Source organism: Saccostrea cucullata, unplaced genomic scaffold, assembly GCF_032062105.1.
Source record: "Saccostrea cucullata isolate Sc308-1 unplaced genomic scaffold, CSIRO_AGI_Scuc_v1 ctg2787, whole genome shotgun sequence".
NCBI lineage: Eukaryota > Metazoa > Mollusca > Bivalvia > Ostreida > Ostreidae > Saccostrea > Saccostrea cuccullata.
Window position 1 is genome coordinate 123,236 of NW_026928735.1, and position 19,903 is coordinate 143,138.

Sequence of the window (19,903 nt, forward strand, 5' to 3'; positions counted from 1 at the left end):
GACTTTTTAACCATACATGGAGACGTAAGAGTTGTCTTGGGTATCGGTCTTACAATAAACCTTTAAAACACGATGTCTCTTTTGATCATTACTACCTTATGTAAATCAACAGTTAGATCTACATCTTACCTATTGTCCCGCTGGACACGTTATTACAGCTGATGTAAAAAGAGTAAATACTCAGGACCTTAGATCGCATATTTTAAAAGGTCCTAAATATAGGGAACCCCGATCCTTAAATTGGCCTCGGAAATTCATGAATAATATATATTTCGTTGAAGATCACGTCATGCGATGGGCCAGATATGAAAAAGAAGACCTTGGTGCTTTGTCAGAATGGATTAAATGTATCTGATCCATGATTAAACCTTGTATCAAAAGTCTGAGGGGCAATATGAAATACAACTATCCTGTATTCAAAAGTCTAGAAGTTGAAAAAGGACTAATAGTAGGCCTTTCAACTGCCGCTAGGGGTTGGTGTTATGAACGATAACTCACTGCTTAAACTTCGTTAGGGCAGGCTCGGGGTATTAAACTGTTTACACGCAAGGCAGTTTTTAGCATTTCCCAAGTGTTTCTTTACTCTCAATAGAATCCAGTGGTTTTAAAATTTAGCCCCAATGTTAAACTTATTTACTGTATAGTTGGGGACATCGGTTTACTGGATATAATTAAAATTTTTAATTAAAAAATAAAATGAAATCTACCCTCCTTCTCAGTTCTAACCTAATTAAATTTTTATGCTCGGTCGTTCCCCTTCTTGCTTAGTAACACGAATAAGATGATCAATTGTTGCATTTACTTGTAATATATATATATATATATATATATATATATACACAAGAAGCAAAAAAGCGCGAAAACAAAAAACATGACATTAAACTTTCTTCTTCATAATACATGTAATCGTCAAAGAGAGTTTAAACTATGAATGTAGTCTGTTCCAGGTTTATTTGACCCTGTTATTTCAGGTAGAGTGAAGGCATTCTCTTTCTCTTGGTCAAAACTTTTTGTGCACAAAACAATGTAAGGAACCATTTGTGTATTTAACAATGCCAATGCTGAAACAGCCTATATGCCATTCCTATAAACGATAACTCATGAATCGTCACATAGTTGGTCATTTTTTACACCTGAGTTACCTGTTCTTAAACACAACATCGGAAAAGTCAATTATAAATTATTAAACTTTTTAATGATGTAATTAAAAGTATGCATAAGTTTTTATCTTTTTTGATAATTTCATGTGCCTATAAATCTATCTATGCAATGTTTTTTACCATATGTGCAACTTGAAAAATTAGTTGAAAGGCCTACTAATAGATCGCATAATCAGATCAGTACGTTTTGGTCCCTGCTGACAAAGCAGGTACATGTAACAACATTGTCTTCGTTTGTAAGGCACATTATATAAATTGTACTCAAGAAGAACTTGGATTTAATTCTACAAGTGGTAATCCAACTTATACTCATAGTCCACATTCTAAGGAGTAAATTCTTCAAAATCATATGTCAGTTTTGAATATGTTAAATATCCCAAAAGAATCAAAATGATTTTGAACTACCAAATAAATGTTGGATTCTGAATCTTCATAAGAATCTATAAAAACAAAGTTAATAGCAGGTTCCAGTAGATGTTCAAATAAGCCTCTTCCTTTAGTCCTCACTAGGATATTAACATTAGTGACAGAGAAACTTCAAGATTACTGTGCAACAATATATTCAAGAAGTGGTGTAAATCAGATTGGATAGTTAAAAATTCTAAAGAACTTTTGGACCATTTGAAAATCACAAGATTTTTCCAAAATCAACAGCCTAAGATCTTACTACGTTTCAACTTTACAGACAACAATTCCCCACGATAAATTAAAGTCCAGGCTATTCGAAATCATTGACAGCTGCCTTTTCGATGAAAATGGAACTTAAAGATTTATTCTGGTCTATTGACTGCTCGGGAATTAAGAAAAAATATAATCATTGTAGTAATAAAAGTAACAAGGATTGTTTCAGACTGTTCAAAACGTAAAACATTTAAGTACATGAAATAGAAATAGAATGTTTTACCTTTTTTAAAGGGGGTTATATGAGAAGGAAGGGCATGCCAGTCACCTAAGATTAATGAATTAATGAATTACTTCTGAATGAAGACAAATTAAGGCATGTTGTCCTTCACTTCCGTAGATTTTAATCAAACTAGAAAACAGAATGGTTCAGGTTTATAGACCACTCACTGTCTATTTCAATGTATAGATCTGTGTCATCTGTGTTTTACTACAATGTTTCGATTACATGTACTCTTTCTCTGCATTATTTTATCTGTGGTAAGTATGATAAAGATCTCTTCCTGGTTAATTCTATTTTAAAATTCTATAAAAAAAGTTTATTCAGCCAAAAATTCTTTCCAATACATTCTACAGAAAGCAATATACATTAACAGAAAACAATGGTGAAAATCTATTACTATTAGATAAAAAAAAGATAATTAAAGCTAAAATGTTTACAACTTTTGTCAAATGGTTGTTTACTTCGAAAAAAAAAATGCATAAAAATTAGAAATATAGAAATATGTTTTAAATGTTCATATATGTTAAAAAACAACGATTAGCCCATATTCAATAAATACTGTTCCCAAATAAATCATATGATTTTGTCAATCAATATATGAATTGTATTTTGAAATGTTGCAGATTGAAATCAAATATCATTATTTGACATCTTAGTTTGGCTTAGGTTTTACAATTACACGTATGTTAGTGAGGAAGACGGTATAATATCAATTTCCCTTTGCCTATGTTAATGGAAATAGTCAGGGTTAGTGTTGACCGAAGTGAAAAGTATATCTAGCATGAAATTCCACCAAAATTTAAGAAATTCGAAAAAGCGCCCTATTTCTGCACCCTCTTGTGGTTTCCGTGTATGCTTTGAATCAATATTAGTGCTCGTATTAAAGCAAGCATCAATTTAAGTTCCTCACTACGAACTATCACTGTTTTATCTTTGCTCTGATTTTTATATCAAATCAGATTCAGCAACTACCGTACTTTCTCCGTTACATGTTTTAAATTACAGTAATGACAATATAAGACAATAAGACACATAATTATATTACATGACCATATCAAAAAGTAACGTTTGAGTAAAATCAATTACGTAACATATGTTAATGAGTTAAATTAAGCTACGTGTATCGACATTATTATGATCAGTTTTTTTATCTGAGCTGATTTTGTGAAATCATAGATATTCATGTTATGTTCCATTTACAGGTGTTGTCACAAAGATTCAAAAAGATCTACACACCTGTACGAGATGTACGATTTCCACAGGTAATATTATAAACAACGGATATGTTATTTGGAATTTTAATTAATTGGGGCTATTTTTTTTCTTCAATTTTGCCCACGTTTGCGAGAGTTAAAGAAGGAACAAATATTAAGGAGCAGTTTTCATTTAGATATGAATTTAATGATTCTTTTTTTAATAAGCTTTCCTTAACATTTTATACTTATAGAAAAGTAGGAGAAAATTATTTATGATAATTGATATTACTAAAAATTTATAAAAATTAATAAATATCAACTTTTATTACCGGAAATTATATTTACAATCATTTACTATTTTTTGCATTGACTTCGGTTTCAATATAAAATATTTTTCAACCACTACAGACCTGATCACATTTACACAGTTACAGTGTGCATGTAACATCTGAAAAGCATTTCTCCGAGTGAAACCAGCATTTGAGTTTTTTTTGTAACTCTTACAATGAACAGTGGAAACAAAGAAAAATATTTCTTTTATCTTAATTACCGGTAGCTTTTCCTTCATTGTAATTACAGGTTGCCCCGTTTTCTCTACAGCAGCGTCCTCCTTTCTGGCAAGGTATGTATCTGTGAGGTATTTCTAATAATCGATACATAAAAAGATCAAAAGTATTTTGTAGTATGGCACATAATGAAAAAAACATCTTCTTGTAAAGATAGTCTTAACAAACATTTAGAAAGTAGATGAAGAATACTTGTAAACGGATATCTATTCTTTATTTGAATTTTACTTGATCGCTAGGCCTTATGATATGCAATTCAGTCTTTGAAATTTAAAGCACGTATGATATACAGTTTGATACTTTTGTAAAAATGTATATGTCATACTGGAGATAGATGTACGTCAATGTACAAAATACATGCGATGGATATCATTGACAGCTGCTTTTTCAATAAAAATTTACTTATCTGGTCATTGGTCTTTTGCAAAATAACTTTGTAAATACACATTCTGATTGTACACAGAAGTGCTCTGAAGTTGACATCAAAAAGATGCTTGAGTTTCTGATTGACAATATCTATATGTTTTTTGGAGACCAGGTATTCCAACAATCTATTGGAATTCCAAGGGTACCAATTGCGCTCCTTTATGAGCAGCCCTATTCTTATATTTATAGGAAGCAATTTTTTTGCGAAATTGTATGCATGAAAGGAATAAATGTTGAAGTTACTATTTAATTTTCTCGTAAAACAGGAAAGTGGTCAGATATTGCAATTGATGGTACTGCAGATTCACAAAAGTGTACATAAATGAGCGTATTCAAGAGCGAAGTTGATGGGAAATTAGTCATTGGCATGCTCATGAATAAGCGCTTCACATGTCCAAGTCATGTATTGTATTTATAAGTGATTTTTTAGCGTTATTCATTGATAGCACATAGTTGTCAGCGCCAAAGACGATAAAAAAGTATTTTAGGTACACACACAGTATATGGTCAGTAAAGGTTGATGAGGTATTTATTCATACTCATACCCTTCAAAAGCAGACGCCCATTATCTTGGGGGGTCTTTAAACAGTGAATTGATTAATTCATTAAACACATCTGTTAAAATCATATCAGTACCGTTAGACCGGGAATTATGTTTTATATCCCGTGTTAAATTTTCTACCCATCAGTTTGTGGCAGATTGATTCTATGTGTCGATCAATAAATATTAGTTTCGAATTTTGAATATTAGTTTTAAGTCATATTGTTTCAATGCTTTCATTTTCAAAATCATTTCGACGTTTGTAATACAAATTATTGGAAACATACACCATAACCCCCCCCCCCCCCCCCCCCCCCGTTTAAGTAATCTATCTTTTCTCTCAAAGTTAAATTTTATTGCTCCCGTTATTAAAATAGTTTACCTATATCTGAATTCATATGAAGCAGCATTTGTGCAAAAGCTTATGCGTGAAAAGAAGAAAACACTTCCTGCGGCCTTCAACTCGACATTTAGATATATAGGCATTGTTTTCCTGATTACCAGTAGTTATTTCCATTCTTAACCGGTCGGCAGGGGATGCTAATCCTCTATGGCACATTATCCCACCACCATATCCTTCAATATATAATATTCGATAAATACATGCATAGAAATATATCCCTGATAAAGAATCTTACGTTGCTCAATTTTAGGCAACATATTACATTTATTTATATTCCTTAATTTAAACAAACAAACAAATCTGATTATTTTATTCAAGTGGAAAACATTTGCATCTCTTCATATTAGTATTTCCGAGATAAAATTGCGATTTATAGCTATCTTCTGAGGAGATCAAGCACAGTCTTGGTGAGATCAGATGCACTAGTCTCAATTTTACTTTTACTTACAGCGTCATTTCCATCGTCAGATTGCTGTTGCAGTTCTGACATTGCTAGATTTCAATTTCCTGTATTTCATCAGGTTTGTAGATGGAAGTTTTTTTGTGACTCTAACTTCTTTTTTTTTAATTACTTACCTAAGTTATCTGTGATAATTCAATGAATTCCCTTAGTCAAGTGAATGTTATACTCCCTTGAACATGAATTTTATGAGTTGATTTGTAGCCGTCCATAGACATAACTAAATTTATAAATAATTCCATTTTTATCCAGTTTGGATAAACAGAAGTTCATAGTTTACAATGTTTACAATGTATATATATTTCTTTTCATCATAGTTCAAGGTGATTCTTCGTTGCCTTTTCACTCGTAGTACATATCGTACATCATTAAAAGAATTTTCGTTCTGAACATTGGAGTTTCTTTGAGAAATTTAAAGTTATAAAATGCCCAAATAATTTAAATAGATTTGCACGAGGGTTGTCCAAAAATTTGTGGACAAAGATATTTTTTACTTAAGCTCGCAATGACAAGCATGTACGATACTTAGTTTCTTAAAGCGGCTATACGGTTGCAAATCGTGTGCTTTTCATTCAAATTTACCCAATATATCATACAGGAATAAAGTAAAAAGTTGAATTAAGCATTTAAGAAAAATTTTTATTCCCTCCTCATACAAAATTAACGTAATTAGAATCTGCCGGAACATCAAGGGTCGTACAACTTAGATCCGTTTACTTGTAACACGTGAATTCTAAAATGACACGTGCATACAATGTAGGGTTTACAATTATAGACTGTGGAATATTAAGTAAAATCAATTCTGAAAATCAAAATATCTTAACTCTCCTGTAAATTAATAATACTTAACATAGTCTGCATTCAGACGAATTTAACATGATTAAGTACAAATGTTGACGTTTTGTGTATTGGGGTGCAGGAAAGGAAAATCCACCAAATCATACGTCATCGCGGCAAAATGTCAAACATAATACCTCTCTGTAGTTCCAATACAATTTGCACTTCAAATTGCAATAAATTTTATATGTCATAAGTGCATTTTAACGTTGAGTTTACACTGATTTTTTTCTTTGAAAGCTATGGAGAAACGAGAAATGATCAAGACTTCTCTTACTTGATTGAATTGTATTGATTTATTTAACAATATACTTATAGATGACAGTGATTTGCCCCTCTCCGTCCCTCATTTGAGGGGGCCAGCCCCTTTTTCTTGATTTCAAATGAAAGGTCTCGTGAATTCAAAGACTTTTTGTTCAACACCTATTCACATATTTCTTTTCGTTGAAAAGATATCTTGAATGGAAATATTTAGGGGCCACCTATGCAAGTCCTTAATGTACCGTTTTTCAAAAACTCAAACAATGCATATTGTTTGGAACAGTATTCTGATCATCCTCTGTTCAATATTGCTTATCATAATATTCCCCCCTTTTGAGATATAAACCGTCAAAAATTTTACATTTTGGCCCCTTGTGACCCCTAATTACGTAACTTATGATCAAAATTTTATAATACATAGTTGCAAATTGTCAGTTTCTTCAGTAATGTATTGCAAAATATTGATTGTTAACGAGCTAAAGATAAAGGGCTTTTGGCCCTTCTGGGCCCTTAATTTGAGGAGTCAACCCCTTTTTCTTGATTTCAAATGAAAGGTCTTGTGAATTCAAAGACTTTTTGTTCAACCTTTATTCAGAGATTTCTTTTTGTTGTGGATATATTCTGAATGGAAATATTTAGGGGCTGTCCCTAAAAGTCCTTAATGGGGCCGTTTTGCAAAAATTTGAAGATGAATATTGTCCAAAACATTATTCTGATCATCTTTTGTTCAATATTGCTTATCAAAATATTCGCCCTTTTCGAGATATAAAACTTCAAAGATTTAGCATTCTGGCCCCTTGTGACCCCTAATTACGTAACATATGATCAAAATTTTATAATATATAGTTGCAAATCGTCAAGATAAACATTTTTTCTTAAGTAATAAATTACAAAATATTGATCGTTAACGTGCTAAAGATAAAAGACTTTTGGCCCCTCTTGGCCCCTAATTTGAAGAGTCAGCCCCTTTTTCTTGATTTCAAATGAAAGGTCTTGTGAATTCAAAAATTTTTTGTTCAACACTTATTCAGAGATTTCTTTTTGTTGTGGATATATTCTGAATGGAAATATTTAGGGGCTGTCCCTCCAAGTCCTTAATGGGGCCGTTTTGCAAAAAAATTGAAGTATAAATATTGTCCAAAACATTATTCTGACCATCTTTTGCTCAATATTGCTTATCAAAATATTCGCCCTTTTCGAGATACATATGTATAAAACCTCAAAGATTTAGCATTCTGGCCCCTTGTGACCCCTAATTACGTAACATATGATCAAAATTTTGTAATATATTGTTGAAAATTGTTAAGGTAAACATTTTTGCTTCGGTAATTTATAACAAAACATTGATAGTGAACGAGTTATAGATGAAAGTCTATCGGCCCTTCTAGGCCCCTTATTAGAAAAGGCAGCCCCTTTTTCTCCATATCAAATTAGAGATCTCGCATCTTTGAATAACTTTTCTTCTAAATGTTTTAACAAAATGTTTATAGATAAGAAGATATAATAAAAAAAGTTGTTAAATTTTGTGAGATATTTTTGAGTCATTTTTTAAACCCAGACTAGCTTCAGTGCCTTTTGGGCTGAAAAGATATAGGCTCAAAATGGCACTTCTACAATCCATTCTCTATCTACACTGAAAATCTCAACTCCATATCTTAAGTCGTTTAGGTGGAGTTACGCGGACAAGCAGACCCTCTGAAAATAAGAAAATCGTCCATATCTCCCGACCGAAAGTGACGATCTCAATACAAAAAATGTCCAATAAGGTTTAGACCAATATCTATTAGATCTGAAAGTTTCATGAAAATCCATCGAGCCGTTTTCGAGAACTTGCGTGCACAAAATCGGTAAGAATATAGAAAAATAATAATAAGAAGAGGGAAAAAGAAACAGAACGAAAACAATAAGGTCTTCCGTTGGAGACGGAAGACCTTAACTAGATACGATCTCGTTGCGAGCAACGAGTGGGTCTTCCGTCCAATTCTTGATAAGATGAGATAAGATTTTGAATGAGATTTTCATTTTAAAGTAGTGATTTTCCATAATCTGTTAAAAGAAATTGAACATTAAAGACTTAAAAAATCGACTTTTGGCCTGTAACGGCCCTAAACATTAGGGATCAGCCCTTTTTTCTGTATATCATCATAAAGCTCTCGGGATTTTGATCACTTTTTTGTGTAACAACTATACATAAATTCTTTTTCGTTTCGAGTTATTTGCAAAAGAAATATTTAAAAACCAGTCCTTCACCTCCTTAATGGGGACGTTTAGCGAAAAATAAAAGGTTGCATATTGTTAAGAACATGATTTTGAACATCTTTTGTTCAATGTTACTTATTAAAATATTTTCCACTTTTGAGATACAAGGCGTCAAAGATTTAGCATTTTGGCCCATTTTGTAACAAATGGCATTAATGTCATAATATACAGTTGTAAATGGTTGAAATAAACATCTTTGCTTCAGTAATGAATTACAAATTATTAACTGTTAAATAGTTATTGATTGAAGATTTTTGGCCCCTCCTGGCCCAAAATTTGAGTGTCCAGCCCCTTTTTCTTGATTTCACCTGAAAGCTCTTAGGATTTTGAACACTTTTTGTTCAACATCTATTCAGAGATTCTGTTTTCGTTTTTGAGTTATTTGCAAAAGAAACATTTAGGGACCAACCCTTTAACTCCCTCATGGGGACGTTCAGCGAAAAATGAAAGGTTGCATATTGTTCAAAACAACTTTTGTTCAATATTACTTATCAAAATATCTCCAACTTTTGAGATATAAAGTGTCAAAGATTAAGTATTTTGACCCCTTGTGGCCCCTGATTATGTACCATGTGACATTAAAATCATAATCTATGGTTGTAAATGGTTGAAATAAACATCTTTGCTTCAGCAATGTATAACAACATATAAACTGCTAAAGAGTTATCAGATAAAGACTTTTGGCCCCTCTTGGCCCCTAATGTGAGTGTCCAGCCCCTTTTTCTTGATTTCATCGTAAAGCTCATAAGATTTTGAACACTTTTTATTCAACAACTTTTCAGAGATTCTTTTTCGTTTTCGAGTTATTCGCAAAAGAATCATGTAGGGACCAACCCTTCAACTCCCTACCGGGGACGTTCAGCGAAAAATGAAAAGTTGCATATTGTTCAGAACATGATTTTGAACATCTTTTGTTCAATATTATTTATCAAAATTTTTCCCACTTTTGAGATATATAGCTTCAAAGATTTAGCATTTTGGCCCCTGTGGCCCCTAATTATGTTTCATACGACATTAAAATTACAATATATAGGTGTAAATTGTTGAGGGAAACAATTTTGCTTCAGTAATGTATAACAAATTATTGACCGTTACAGAGTTATCGAATAAAGACTTTTGGCCTCTCTCAACCTCTCTCAGCCCTTAATGTGATGAGTCAGCACTTTTTTCCTGATATCATATTAAAGATCTTGTCATTTTGCACAAATATTCCTGAGTATGTTTTAACAAAATAATTATACTATAAAAGATATGATGCAAAATGTCTCAAAATTTGAGTCATGATTTGTGTCCTAAATTTTTACCCCTACCGAGCTTCAATACTAAGCACTTCCGAAAGATTTGAAAGTATAGGTGCAAAACTACAATAGGTTGTCTATTATTCTGAAAATGACAGCAATCTAGCTTTTGTCGTTTTTTTAGTTTTTGTCCGGACAAAATGGACACTAAAAATTCGATTAAAGGGCGATAACTTCCGACCGGAAGTGATTTTTCGAAAAAATAAATATCTGAATAAAGTTTTGTTTACGATACATCATTCCTGTAAATTTCAAGTCAATCCACTCAAGCATCTCCGAGAAATCGTCTGCACAAAAATGTGTAAAGAAAAAATAATAATAAAAGTGAAAAAGAAACAATAGAATAATAGAAGGGTCTTCCGCTGGAGACGGAAGACCCTAATTAATGCACACTTTTTTTAACATTAAAGTTTTTAAAAATTTTTTACATGCTAGCTATATTGGTCAGTTTGACGTAACACTAATTTCACAATAAAATCAAAAATATGGATTTTGAATTTTTATATCATGTTGTAATACACACGCTTATTTTCTTTAACAAGTCCCACTGCAAAATGAGTTCAATAATACAATTGTGGTGACCCTAATTGTTTTAACTTTTGAAATCCAAATCCAAATACTGGCTAATTAACGTGCATCATTCATATAGACCACCCTGCAGAGCCAAGTCCGAGTGTCCCAGATTTATAACAATGTCATAAAAAGGATACCCTATTTTCATCCATTACAGCTATTTCAACTTCTTGTATTGTTTTTAAAATTTTACAAATCGTTGGAAAGCTTTATACTTCGATTTCGAATGAACAGACAAAATATATTCATATGATTTCAATTTGATTAAATATTTTTTTTGGTGTCTGACGTGGGTCCATTCATATTAAGCCATAATTACATGATTGATCGGATGATATCCCGTTCGGATGGCCAGCCTCGCTTTTTCTGTCAATTTTTGAAAATTTAAATTTTTATTAAGTTTCGACTCATTTTATAAAGAAAATAATTATTTTAATATACAACCTTTTGTTTCAAAGATTATGATACTTTAACCGGATCTATGCGCAATATCGGCGACCTGTAATAAACGCGAGTTTTACAAAAATATTAAAAAAGTAAAACAATAAAAACCAATCTATTCCTACTGAAATTTTCAAAACTAATTTTCTTGTATATAATAATTATTTACCTTGATCAGCAGCATAATTAATATACATTGTATGTTTTAAGTTTGTTTTTTTTTAGTTGGTGTTGAAGGAAATGATCTACTAATGGATCACATATGGATTTCATGAAAGGAAGAGTGGGTCAGAATACAAGCAGTCCATGACTATGGCAAACGGAGAATAAATATTTTTAAAATCTTTAGATTCACTGTTTCTCCAGAAAAAGGGCATTTTCTTCTATTCAGATCCTGCACTTTCTGTCAAAATTAATGAACAATATATTCATATATCTTAACTGCTGTTGCGTTTTAAGAGAGAAACTGCATTTATTTAACAGAGAAAAAAGATTAAACATAAGATACCGAAAGACTTCTAGGGAAGAAAAATAACTAGCATGACCTTGGTGTATATTCCAGAATACTTAAATGAATTCCTCAATTTATAATTTCACCATCTCTTCAAGAAATAACCCAAATAATGGAACGATTTTTTGAGAAAACAAATTAAATACTAACAAATAGTAAAACACATAGAGGCTGAAGTGTTTCAGGTAAATAGTATACAGTTATGAAATTTGTACGAAGTATATAGCAAATTTTGGTTCACTGAGGTGGCGAAACTGCCGAGGGAAAAGTTTCAAGAATCAATTCTGAGCCTCCCGATCGGCCTACCTCAATACCTCTGTGAGATGTTTAGTAACACTCGGAAAAGGTTTCTTAATTGTAAAATTGGTTTAATTAGTCTTTAATATGCGGATGTAATTTTTTATCATCCTACCTTAAATGTTGTTTAGGCGTTTTCTGTCTGTATACATCGGTTCCATTAACACTTAAGCTGCTTAATGAAATACTTAGTATTTATGTAGATGAAATTGAAAACGATAACGATAACGAAAACCTAAGAGAAATATTTTTAATATCAATTCCCTGTAATTATCAAAATAGGTTGGTCACGCATAGTAAAACATTTTGATTTTTTTATAATAATTTTATACAACTACATAAAATTGTAAAATCTAAAGTGGGTTTATGAAATAGACCCTTGGTTGCCATAGAAACGGGGTGCAAAATTCTTCAATTTCGTTAATTTTGAAAAACGTACTTATCAGGAAAAACTGTGTCCAGAAATGAAAAGCTATAACATAATATGTTTTAAGGACAGATGATACAAACAATTTTTTTCTTTCAAAAAGATTAAATATCATGTCACAAGTTTAGAAAAGTGAATGGTTCTTAGATTTTTTTCTCCGAAGAACTGGAATATGAAAAACACTTTGAAAACATTAGTATTTTTTCAATGAAAAAACAAATATAGACAAATCACATTCAGGAAAGGTTTACAGGTGAAAATAAATTTCAGAATATGTTATCTTGGCGCTAAAAGTGTAATAGAAACTTAAGAAAAATATACCAAGCCAGGTGAATTTTATTAGGAAAAGCTAAATGGTAAATATCAGCCTATGTGATATTGCCATTTTTTTTCATTTCGATCTTCCTCTTCAAATTCACCAAACAATTTGTTTGTATCATCTGTCCTTAATTATATAAATTTAAAACTACAAATTAAAGTAATTATATTTGTAGTTCTAATTTAATCTCTCAAAAGTAAATGTTCATTTTACATATAACAAAATATCAGATGGGTGATTGGTTTCGTGGAGTTTTTGGAGGCTTAAACCAAAAAAGCGCACTGATTACAAACTTAGTAATAATTAATTATGAAAGGCTGATATTTGATTATATCAAACTATGTAAAATATTGGTGGGAGATTCAAAGATGTAAAAGAAATGCAAAGTTAAAGATTACCTTTTTCTACATTTTGAACCATTTTTTGCTTCCTAATTACTTCCCTTGAACTACTCTCTGGCGTTTGGAGGTACAATGTGTATTTAGTAAACATCGCATGAACATTTTCTGGCGAAAGGTCTCATCAAAGTTTTACAGTCTGGAAGACGAAAAAAAGGCTAGACATCTTAAACGATGAAGACAGAAGGTAATTTTATGTATATTGTGAGCATTACAAAAATATCAAGATTAACCAATGCATATTTTTCTTAATTTTACTTGCCCTACAATACCCAATGGTTTTACCGGTAGTGGTCAGTGGTGATTCCTAGCTGTTCCTTACCAAATCAAGCGAAGTATACGTTATGACAGTTTGACTCTCTGACCAATAAATTAATTATTTTTATTAAAAAAATGAATTTGAAGCATATAAACATTACTGTCTGATACAGCTGATACCCCCCCCCCCTCCGGAATATAAATGAGATTATATAAAATTTGTGCCATTCAGTAGGTTTACTTTTGATGATGTGCTGAGAGAGACTATGTGAACATTATTATATCCCCCGCTTGAAAAGTGAGAGGGTATATAGTTATCGGGATTCCGTCCGTCCGTCCGTCTGTTACGCTTTATCTCTTATCCGCAACTCCTCTTATACTACCGAGTGAAATTTATTGAAACTTTCACAGAATCTTTATTACATATTGCCATTGTGCACCTTCTATTTTCCTTTTTTATTTGACACGTATTTTAGGTTTCCTATAGCAAAACATGGATTATATGTTTACCTATGACGTCACGTATAGAAGCTTCTGGATAACATTTGATAGGACGAGTTATTCCTCTTTACACATTACCGTAAAACAATATAAAGCATCACATGGACATTATGGGAGGCGGGGGGTATCATTTAGTGAGCTCATTGCTCACAGTACCTCTAGTTTATCTTTAAAACATAAATTTCCACTTCTTTAAGTTTTTTTTCATTGTTTACCCTATTATTTCAATTCTTTATTGGTACTAGGCACATATTTTACAGAATTGTGTTGTTAAAATATTAAACTAGAGCAAGTTTGTTTCTATAAAAAAAGTATATCAAACGTTTAAAATATGTGAGCATAAGCTTAAAGTAACTAAGTTTTTTTATAGTATTCTATATATCAGCAAAATATGGTCATGCGATGTTCATAAGCAGAAAAAAAGGAAAACAGCATGTTTGTTTTGATGTCATATTTTTATTTAAAAGCTTCTATCATTTAAACTTTAAATTTATTATATATATCCAAATGACATAAGAGATATAGGTTAAGAATGCACTGGATATATTTATCGATTTTTTTTTGTTTATATAGACTCTTTCATTCATCTGTGAAGTACCGCTACTGTGTAATCTATAGTTCAATTTTGTGCGTATAATAATAATCTTTCCAAATAGCAAACAGTAAAAAATATATATGTACACTTGTAGTTGTATTTATGTATTATTGTTAAAACAGAACTTGATAAAACTACATACATGTAGAATATTCACCTCTGATTAATATCTGTTGTATAAACACTCACCATGTTTTATAATATTCTAAACAAATTACAGTATATTTGATACTCAGGCAAAGATCCACTACTGGTAAGATGACCACACACATGAACATGTCTGTGTATGAATAAATGAATTTTTCTTTTGATCATGTTTCTAGAAAAATAATTATTTTCATTATTTTTTCATCAAAGGATTTACCATATAAGATGAATAAAGAAAAAGCAAGACCATTAAACCAGAACAAGACCAAATAGGCCATGACTGTAGAAGTTCAAGAGCATTCTGCAAGAAAGTGGACGGCCAAGATTTTGTTCTTTTCAAGGTAACCATTCTTAAAATATGAAAGTAAAGTAAATTGTTACAAAATATTTCAGTTTATTGAAATTTTAACATTGCTTATTTTTTTTTAACATGATTTAATACCTGTCCAGTAACAGATCAATTCTTATACTAGAACAAAGAAAACAACTTTCTAAAGGTTTACATAGTTACACATTTAATTAGCTTGAAATGGGTGTATATTGGAAAGTGCAGGAATTATTTACCATTGCAGGTTAAGAAGGGATGCCATATCATTTAGGTTTGAAACCAGGCAAGTGAAAGCTGAATTCCAACCCACTTCAACTTACTTGTACCCACTGTCTTCAAGATTTCAGTGTTTGAGATGTCAAAGTTCAAATATAGCAAGAACATGTTTATCACATTATGTGACTGCATCCTCAAATCTTGTACCGTATACCGATATGTTTTAGAACTTATAAAGCGTTATCCTGTACCTTGCCAAAAAAATCCCTCAACTCAGCATAATTCTCATTAACTAATTATCAGTTTTACTTGTGAATGTCAATGTAGGTCATTACTGGTGCATGTCTGACCAATAGAAACTTTAACGTGGAAAAACCGGAGTCAAGATTTTCAGAGCAGCAGAAACAGTAAAATTTGTCACATAAATCTAATACTGTGTAGTTGAGAATACATGTACCCGAAAGGTTGCAAATATAAAAATTAAAAAGAGCGAAAAGTTATCTTGTTTTATTGGAATTTATATTTACATGTGTAAAAAAAAGAGGAGATTCATCATTGATATAGCTGGTGTGATGAGATGTTGGTAGGAACCAAGTAAAATGAAGAACCTCCTTAAAATGATACTTGTGGGAGACAGTGTCTCATGGGGGATTCTTTCAACTGACTTTACAGAATACAGATGATCCATTGCAAATCTAATTATTAATTATATGCCAAACACTATGTTTAAAGTTTTCCATTGTTGGATATTTATGTTTAAATTCAAGATAACTTATCCAAGAGGATGTGATTTTTTTTAAACAGATGTAATTTTTCTCAAGTTTAAAGTTGTTTCATTAGTTTTAAAAGAAAAATCAGAAGGGGGTGGGGGTGGGGGTAAATTTTTGATTGAAAGTATCTGAGTTTGCAGTTGCCCATGAATTTAATAAATAAATAAACAAAGTAACAAGTTCAAATGAGTAAAATATTATGAATGTCCTGCTTGTTTTTAGTTTCATCTCAGGATTTTTTTTTTTAAGTTTGACCAAATCTTGAAAAAGGAACAGCTACAAGGATTTGCAATTAATTGACAGCATTACAAAATGCATTAGATGTTTGCAACTTCATAAATATGCAAATTTTAAATGCCAAAAAATTAGTTTCAAAAAATATAATAATCACATTTATTTCGTTACATAGGTTTAATAAAAGGATAAATTTGTTTAGTACATTTAGATTTTTATTTAGACTTGTCACGTGATGTAAAAGTCACATGATTTTTGTAATTATACTTAACTTAATTTTGCTGTACTGACAAATATGACGTCATAGACTAGTTTGACACACAGTTTCTCTGTACTTGAGATGCAGATAAAGCTGTACTTGCAACTTCTAAATGTGAAATTTAAAAGTAGATAAGCGTGATCTGACTAAATTTGATTCATATTTTTGAATGCATTAATCAATATTTCATAGTCTTATTAATTGATAAAGAATAGGTTTCTTATAGAGCCGCAGTCATGCGCTTTTATACGCAAACGTACTACAATCACATACACACCCCTCGAAAATCTTCATTTCAACAATATCCGATTACCCTGGTAACTATAAATTCTGGTATTTTGTACCCTTTTTTAACCCTCTCTACTATTTTGAAATGTTCAACCAAGCCTCTTTCGTTACTTCTCACAAAATATTAACAGTAGTGAAGGAAAAACTGCAAGAGTACTGTGCAACTATATATTCAAGACGTGGTGTAAATCAGATGTGGATACTTAAAAATTCTAAAGAACTTTTGGACAATTTGAAATCACAAGACTTTACAAAAATAAACAGCTTTTAAACTTACGACTTTTCAACTTTATACACAACAATTCCCCACGACAAATTAAAACACAGTCTTTTTGATATCATTGACAGCTGCTTCTTCAACAAAAATAGAACTCGTAAACTTACTTACCTCGTCATTGGTCATTTGAAAAATTATTTTGTTAAAACATATTCTGATTGCACATATAAGTACTCTGAAGTTGACATCAAGAAGATGCTTGAGTTTCTGATTGACAATTTCTATGTGGTTTTTGGAGACCAGGTATTCCAACAATCTATTGGAATTCCCATGGGTACAAATTGCGCTCCGTAATTAGCAGACTTATTTTTATATTCATATGAAGCAGAATTTATGCAAAATCGTATGCGTGAAAAGAAGGAAACACTTCCTGTGGCCTTCAACTCGACATTTAGATATATCGACGACGTATTGTCAATTAATAATGATAATTTCCATTCCTACGTAGATACGATATTTCTGGTAAGCTTGAGATAAAAGATACAACAGAGTCCGACACTTCTGCTTCATACTTGAATATTTTACTTGAAAAAGACACTAATAGTAATCTAACAACCAAGCTATACGATAAACGTTATGACTTTTACTTTTCTATCGTCAACTTCCCTTACTTATGCAGCAATATAGCTTCATCACCTGCATACGGAGTCTATATATCTCAATTGATTCGATACGCAAGACCGTGCTCTACGTATGAACAATTTCTTAAACGAGGTAAATTATTGACAAGCAAGTTGATGAAACAAGAATATCAACAGTTTCGTTTAAAGTCATCATTTTGTAAATTCTATGGTCGATACAATGACCTTGTCAGTAAATACAATTTATCATTGAGTTAAATGCTGACTGACGTTTTTCATACCAATTGTTAGTCCATTATTTATACACTGAATTGACAACGGATTTTTTTTCGTTATTTCCTGATCAGGACAACGAGCACACGGCGGGTGTGACCGGTCGGCAGGGGATGCTCACTCCTCCATGGCACCCAATCCCACCTCTTATATTTCGGAGGTCCGTGTTTGCTCTGCTCTTATTTTGTATATTGTTTAATGGACGCTGAGATTGAATACTGTTCGTTATCTCCATATCCTTCTTGTATTTATGCATATTTTCGAAGGGGTGTGCATGTGTTTGTAGTACGTTTGTCAAATTTAGTCAGATCACGCTTATCTTATTTTAGATTTCACATTTACAAGTTGCAATTATAGCTTTATCTGCGTCTCAAGTGCAGACAAACTGCATGTCAAACTAGTCTATGACATCATATCTGTCAGTACAGCGAGATTTAGTTCTCTTTGATTTTACAATCAAATAGTGTTGTAATGACAAGATAAGTTACACATGAATTTATGTTTACAATATTTATGAGAAATGACTGCCTGTAAGAGTGTGTGAAAAAGAAAATTTTTATTTATTCGCCGAAATTCATTTGTGCAGTTTTACCATGACGTCATAATCGATTTCCTTAAGCTCTGCTGGTCTACCTTTTGCAGCTCAAGTAAAGTAAAACACTCCAATATGTATGGAAGCGCATTTGGAGCAATATTTACAATATTGTGACAATGTATCATGCTAGATTTTTCTTTTGCATGAAATACTGTATGTCCTAGTAGCATGTACATGTAAATAGTTTTATCTATATAAAAGAAGCTAAATGCAGGTGACACATGTGTTCTTTGGAACACTTTAGTTACAATGTATATTGCTATATATTTTTATACCTTTTAAAGTGATTGTTTTGTATGCTACTCCTTTAGTGAAAAGCTAATAATGAAATTACTTTCTGTACGAAAATTGATGTTAAAATGACTTGCTTCAATAATTATTACGTGGATTGCTTTTGATGTTAACAATTTTTTTTCAACCTATTGCAGACTTGATGCAAACTGTCAGTTAAAATAAGTTAACCAGTTTTAAATATATAAAGCCTAGTTTGTATATATATCTTTGTTTTGTTTTCTCTTTTAATTCAAAGCTAATTTATTTTTTTCAAATAAAATGCCAGAAACCATTTGTTTTTAATTGTACTTTTTTCCGGTCAAGGAAAAGAACACGATATTCAAATGCATATTGATAAAGGACTGATATTTATGCTGCATCTGCACATGTGCGCGGGAAAGCATTGCGAGAATCATTAGGTCGAGGAAACTTTTTTGTGACGTCTGCTCAGTAAGGAACCAACATGACTGACAAATCGACCAAACAGCTCAATGAGTTGCATTTTATATATTTATGGGTTACTACATAAAAAACTACATGTGTTTTTCGAAAAGGCTAGTTTTTGAAATCGCTCTCGGAATATGCATTTTCCCAAGCATTTACACGCTTAATGCATCTTGTATATTATTATGTACTAATCCCATGCTCCTATTTGCATACAAATGATAAACAATGATAAAAATTAGAGTTTTCCCCACTCCATTGTACAGGTCCTTTTGTTTGCAGTTTCCCCGTGCTGTACTGTCAGTGAAAAGACAATTTCATGTGACTATTCCTTGGTTGGGTGGTTTGGTGAGTTAGGAGATTAGTTGGGTGGTGAGGGATTGGTTGGGAAGTGGGAGATTGGTTGGGAATGGGATTCTATAGGGTTGGGTGGTGGGGGATTGGTTGGGGATTGGAGGAGGGGATTATATAGGGTTGGGTGGGGGATTGGTAATATGGGATTGATGGATTGGCTGGCGCCCCCTTATTTTTTAAAATTTGTTTTAATTGAAAATTTTTACTGAATAATCCCCCTGACTTTTGATTGC

General features: G+C 31.8%; 1 long non-coding RNA gene across 1 annotated transcript; it reads left to right on the forward strand.

Moving 5' to 3' along the window:
• The first annotated feature begins 2,285 nt into the window (after positions 1 to 2,285).
• LOC134278585 (uncharacterized) lies at positions 2,286 to 11,644 on the forward strand. The gene is made up of 4 exons (XR_009994475.1): positions 2,286 to 2,321; positions 3,267 to 3,326; positions 3,840 to 3,882; positions 11,551 to 11,644. It is a non-coding gene; the product is annotated as an uncharacterized LOC134278585 (long non-coding RNA).
• Positions 11,645 to 19,903: the final 8,259 nt, after the last annotated feature.